The sequence below is a fragment of the Oncorhynchus keta genome, unplaced genomic scaffold (genome assembly GCF_023373465.1).
Source record: "Oncorhynchus keta strain PuntledgeMale-10-30-2019 unplaced genomic scaffold, Oket_V2 Un_contig_1659_pilon_pilon, whole genome shotgun sequence".
In the NCBI taxonomy this organism is placed as follows: domain Eukaryota; kingdom Metazoa; phylum Chordata; class Actinopteri; order Salmoniformes; family Salmonidae; genus Oncorhynchus; species Oncorhynchus keta.
In genome coordinates this window covers 1-6450 of record NW_026280004.1, presented here as the reverse complement: position 1 = coordinate 6450, position 6450 = coordinate 1, and positions in this window count along the sequence as shown.

Sequence of the window (6450 nt, the reverse complement as noted above, 5' to 3'; positions counted from 1 at the left end):
CCCCTGGGTATTTATACCTGTGTTCTCTGTTTGTCTGTTGCCAGTTCGTCAAATCAACCAGCGTTTCTTGTCTCAGCTCCTGCTTTTCCCCAGTCTCACTTTTTCTCTCCTTCCTGGTTTTGACCCTTGACTGTCCTGACTCTGAGCCCGCCTGCCTGACCACTCTGTCTGTCCCTGACCCCGCCTGCCTGACCACTCTGTCTGTCCCTGACTCTGAGCCCGCCTGCCTGACCACTCTGTCTGTCCCTGACTCTGAGCCCGCCTGCCTGACCACTCTGTCTGTCCCTGACCCTGAGCCTACCCGCCTGCCTGACCACTCTGTCTGTCCCTGACCCTGAGCCCGCCTGCCTGACCACTCTGCCCGTCCCTGACCCTGAGCCTGCCCGCCTGCCTGACCACTCTGTCTGTCCCTGACCCTGAGCCCGCCTGCCTGACCACTCTGTCTGTCCCTGACCCTGAGCCCGCCTGCCTGACCACTCTGTCTGTCCCTGACCCTGAGCCCGCCTGCCTGACCACTCTGTCTGTCCCTGACCCTGAGCCCGCCTGCCTGACCACTCTGTCTGTCCCTGACCCTGAGCCCGCCTGCCTGACCACTCTGTCTGTCCCTGACCCTGAGCCTGCCTGCCTGACCACTCTGCCTGTCCTGACCCTAAGCCCGCCTGCCTGACCACTCTGCCTGTCCTGACCCTAAGCCCGCCTGCCTGCCGTCCTGTACCTTTCCCCGACTACACTGGTTATCGACCCCTGCCTGTCCTGACTCTGAGCCCGCCTGCCTGACCACTCTGCCTGTCCTGACCCTGAGCCTGCCTGCCATCCTGTACCTTTCCCCCGACTACACTGGTTATCGACCCCTGCCTGTCCTGACTCTGAGCCCGCCTGCCTGCCGTCCTGTACCTTTCCCGACTACACTGGTTATCGACCCCTGCCTGTCCTGACTCTGAGCCCGCCTGCCTGACCACTCTGTCTGTCCCTGACCCTGAGCCCGCCTGCCTGACCACTCTGTCTGTCCCTGACCCTGAGCCTGCCTGCCGTCCTGTACCTTTCCCCGACTACACTGGTTATCGACCCCTGCCTGCCTTGACCTGTCGTTGGCCTGTTGCTGAAATAAACATTGTTACTTCGACACAGTTTGCATCTGGGTCTTACCTTCAAACTCGATACTTACTTCTGAAGACGAGCCATTGTCCCTGTTGGCTGGTAAAGTAGTAAACTGTAGAAACAAGAAGACTCCATGTCATGACCAGAAAAGTCATCAGGTAAAAGTCAAAATCAGCCCTTCACTGCTGAGCTGTTTCAGGTCATCTGATTTAGCTTTTCAATAGGAAACCCCTTCTAACTGAGCACAGTGTTTTCAATAGGAAACCCCTTCTAACTGAGCACAGTGTTTTCAATAGGAAACCCCTTCTAACTGAGCACAGTGTTTTCAATAGGAAACCCTTCTAACTGAGCACAGTGTTTTCAATAGGAAACCCCTTCTAACTGAGCACAGTGTTTTCAATAGGAAACCCTTCTAACTGAGCACAGTGTTTTCAATAGGAAACCCCTTCTAACTGAGCACAGGGTTTTCAATAGGAAACCCTTCTAACTGAACACAGTGTTTTCAATAGGAAACCCTTCTAACTGAGCACAGTGTTTTCAATAGGAAACCCTTCTAACTGAACACAGTGTTTTCAATAGGAAACCCCTTCTAACTGAGCACAGTGTTTTCAATAGGAAACCCTTCTAACTGAACACAGTGTTTTCAATAGGAAACCCCTTCTAACTGAGCACAGTGTTTTCAATAGGAAACCCTTCTAACTGAACACAGTGTTTTCAATAGGAAACCCCTTCGAACTGAGCACAGTGTTTTCAATAGGAAACCCCTTCTAACTGAGCACAGTGTTTTCAATAGGAAAGCCCTTCTAACTGAACACAGTGTTTTCAATAGGAAACCCCTTCTAACTGTGTTTTCAATAGGAAACCCCTTCTAACTGTGTTTTCAATAGGAAACCCCTTCAAACTGTGTTTTCAATAGGAAACCCCTTCTAACTGTGCACAGTGTTTTCAATAGGAAACCCCTTCTAACTGAGCACAGTGTTTTCAATAGGAAACCCCTTCTAACAGTGTTTTCAATAGGAAACCCCTTCTAACTGAACACAGTGTTTTCAATAGGAAACCCCTTCTAACAGTGTTTTCAATAGGAAACCCCTTCTAACTGAGCACGGGGTTTTCAATAGGAAACCCCTTCTAACTGAACACAGTGTTTTCAATAGGAAACCCCTTCTAACTGAGCACAGTGTTTTCAATAGGAAACCCTTCTAACTGAACACAGTGTTTTCAATAGGAAACCCTTCTAACTGAACACAGTGTTTTCAATAGGAAACCCCTTCTAACTGTGTTTTCAATAGGAAACCCCTTCTAACAGTGTTTTCAATAGGAAACCCCTTCTAACTGAGCACAGTGTTTTCAATAGGAAACCCCTTCTAACTGAACACAGTGTTTTCAATAGGAAACCCCTTCTAACTGAGCACAGTGTTTTCAATAGGAAACCCCTTCTAACTGAACACAGTGTTTTCAATAGGAAACCCCTTCTAACTGAGCACAGTGTTTTCAATAGGAAACCCCTTCTAACTGAACACAGTGTTTTCAATAGGAAACCCCTTCTAACTGAGCACAGTGTTTTCAATAGGAAACCCTTCTAACTGAACACAGTGTTTTCAATAGGAAACCCCTTCGAACTGAGCACAGTGTTTTCAATAGGAAACCCCTTCTAACTGAGCACAGTGTTTTCAATAGGAAAGCCCTTCTAACTGAACACAGTGTTTTCAATAGGAAACCCCTTCTAACTGTGTTTTCAATAGGAAACCCCTTCTAACTGTGTTTTCAATAGGAAACCCCTTCTAACTGTGTTTTCAATAGGAAACCCCTTCTAACTGAGCACAGTGTTTTCAATAGGAAACCCCTTCTAACTGAGCACAGTGTTTTCAATAGGAAACCCCTTCTAACTGAGCACAGTGTTTTCAATAGGAAACCCCTTCTAACTGAACACAGTGTTTTCAATAGGAAACCCCTTCTAACAGTGTTTTCAATAGGAAACCCCTTCTAACTGAGCACGGGGTTTTCAATAGGAAACCCCTTCTAACTGAACACAGTGTTTTCAATAGGAAACCCCTTCTAACTGAGCACAGTGTTTTCAATAGGAAACCCCTTCTAACTGAACACAGTGTTTTCAATAGGAAACCCCTTCTAACTGAGCACAGTGTTTTCAATAGGAAACCCCTTCTAACTGTGTTTTCAATAGGAAACCCCTTCTAACAGTGTTTTCAATAGGAAACCCCTTCTAACTGTGTTTTCAATAGGAAACCCCTTCTAACTGTGTTTTCAATAGGAAACCCCTTCTAACTGAGCACAGTGTTTTCAATAGGAAACCCCTTCTAACTGAGCACAGTGTTTTCAATAGGAAACCCCTTCTAACAGTGTTTTCAATAGGAAACCCCTTCTAACTGAACACAGTGTTTTCAATAGGAAACCCCTTCTAACAGTGTTTTCAATAGGAAACCCCTTCTAACTGAGCACGGTGCTTTCAATAGGAAACCCCTTCTAACTGAACACAGTGTTTTCAATAGGAAACCCTGTCTAACTGAACACAGTGTTTTCAATAGGAAACCCTTCTAACTGAACACAGTGTTTTCAATAGGAAACCCTTCGAACTGAGCACAGTGTTTTCAATAGGAAACCCCTTCTAACTGAACACAGTGTTTTCAATAGGAAACCCTTCTAACTGAGCACAGTGTTTTCAATAGGAAACCCCTTCGAACTGAACACAGTGTTTTCAATAGGAAACCCCTTCTAACTGAGCACAGTGTTTTCAATAGGAAACCCTGTCTAACTGAACACAGTGTTTTCAATAGAAACCCTTCTAACAGTGGTTTCAATAGGAAACCCTTCTAACTGAGCACAGTGTTTTCAATAGGAAACCCCTTCTAACTGAACACAGTGTTTTCAATAGAAACCCCTTCTAACAGTGTTTTCAATAGGAAACCCCTTTAACTGAGCACAGTGTTTTCAATAGGAAACCCCTTCGAACTGAGCACAGTGTTTTCAATAGGAAACCCCTTCTAACTGAACACAGTGTTTTCAATAGGAAACCCCTTCTAACAGTGTTTTCAATAGGAAACCCCTTTAACTGAGCACAGTGTTTTCAATAGGAAACCCTTCGAACTGAGCACAGTGTTTTCAATAGGAAACCCCTTCGAACTGAACACAGTGTTTTCAATAGGAAACCCGTTCTAACTGAACACAGTGTTTTCAATAGGAAACCCCTTCTAACAGTGTTTTCAATAGGAAACCCTTCTAACAGTGTTTTCAATAGAAACCCCTTCTAACAGTGTTTTCAATAGGAAACCCTTCTAACTGTGTTTTCAATAGAAACCCCTTCTAACTGTGTTTTCAATAGGAAACCCCTTCTAACTGTGTTTCAATAGGAAACCCCTTCTAAGTGTTTTCAATAGGAAACCCTTCTAACTGTGTTTTCAATAGGAAACCCCTTCTAACAGTGTTTTCAATAGGAAACCCCTTCTAACTGAGCACAGTGTTTTCAATAGGAAACCCCTTCTAACAGTGTTTTAAATAGGAAACCCCTTCTAACTGAGCACAATGTTTCTGCAGATAGTGAACTGTTGGAGATGCTTCTGTAGAACAGATGGTACAGCCTGAATGTCTCCCTGTCAGTCAATGTGTTACATAGACAGGGTGACCAGCCCTGCAGGCCTGACCTCCAGCCCTGCTCTAACCAGCCTCCTCCTGGAGAGCTGCCCTGCTCTAACCAGCCTCCTCCTGGAGAGCTACCCTCCTGTAGGCCTCACCTCCAGCACTGCTCTAACCAGCCCTCCTCCTGGAGATACCCTCCTGCAGGCCTCACCTCCAGTACTGTTCTAACCAGCCCTCCTCCTGGAGAGATGCCCTCCTCCTGGAGAGATACCCTCCTGCAGGCCTCACCTCCAGCCCTGCTCTAACCAGCCCTCCTCCTGGAGAGCTACCCTCCTGTAGGCCTCACCTCCAGCACTGCTCTAACCAGCCCTCCTCCTGGAGAGATACCCTCCTGCAGGCCTCACCTCCAGTCCTGCTCTAACCAGCCCTCCTCCTGGAGAGATGCCCTCCTCCTGGAGAGATACCCTCCTGCAGGCCTCACCTCCAGTCCTGCTCTTACACACTTGATTCTACTTCACACTCTTGTGAAGGGTTGGTCAACCTGTGATTCAATTCTAGTGATTTCAGATATGTGTCATCGGGTGTCGTCTTACTGTAATGATGAAATGGGTGACATGAGATGTAGAGAGACCCACTCAGACATTCTGGAACGTTTGGTTGGTATCCACCCTGCAGGCGAATGAGAGGCCTGCAATTAATCCACAAGAAGAAGAAGAAACAACTATTTCTGTATGAATAATTACAAAGTCATTACAGGGAAAATAGCTAGAATTTGAGATAGCATGAACTTTCATTGTAAGGAAACAAATAAATAATTTTGAAATTGGGGTGAACTACCCCTTTAAGAACACATCATATCTGACCTTTTAGGTCCTAAAATACATTTCAACCACATTGTTGCCATGGCCTTTCTCCAAGAGCACATCCGAACCGTCAGTCTAACATATTGTAGATACATAGATCCTTTTAAAGCTAACTTTACAGAAGGGAGGGATGGGGTAACGGGGGAGGAAATGGGGAGGTTAAATGGTGAGGAAGGGGGAGGAAGGGAGGAAGTAAGGGGTGAGGAAGGGGGAGGAAGGGAGGAGGTAAGGGGTGAGGAAGTGTGAGGAAGGGAGGAAGTAAGGGGTGAGGAAGGGGAGGGAGGGAGGGGGTAAGGGGTGAGGAAGGGGGAGGAAGGGAGGGAGGCGGTAAGGGGTGAGGAAGGGAGAGGAAGGGAGGCCGTAAGGGGTGAGGAAGGGGAGGAAGGTAGGGGGTGAGGGGTGAGGAAGGGAGGGGGTAAGGGGTGAGGAAGGGTGTGCCGAGGAGGAATGATGGGTGTATTTGTCATCATTTTCGTAGCTATTTCCTGCAGTCAATCATTAATAAATATATTATTTTTACTGACAAATCCAGTGTTTCTATGTCAAACAGTTTTGTTATAAAGTGTCATATTGGGATGCAAACTCAAAATGTAATACATTTAAACTCTATATCTGACATACAGGTGTCTTTAAAAACAAGTCCATAACCATGTGTGTGAGGTGTAAACTTTTGTTTCAAAGTAGATTTGTTTAAGACAACCAAGAATGACTCTGTGTGACCTGATTTAGCCCACTGCAGTGAAAGGTTACTGTAAGTAGAGCCGTAATTATAAGCCCAGTCTCCACGGATCAAAACCTCAACACCACAACTGGTGCTGCCAGTCCAACTAGCCTCCAGACATCATTCTAGAACATTGCTGGAACAGTCCAGACCTCACGTCAGAGTCTACTGTTTAGA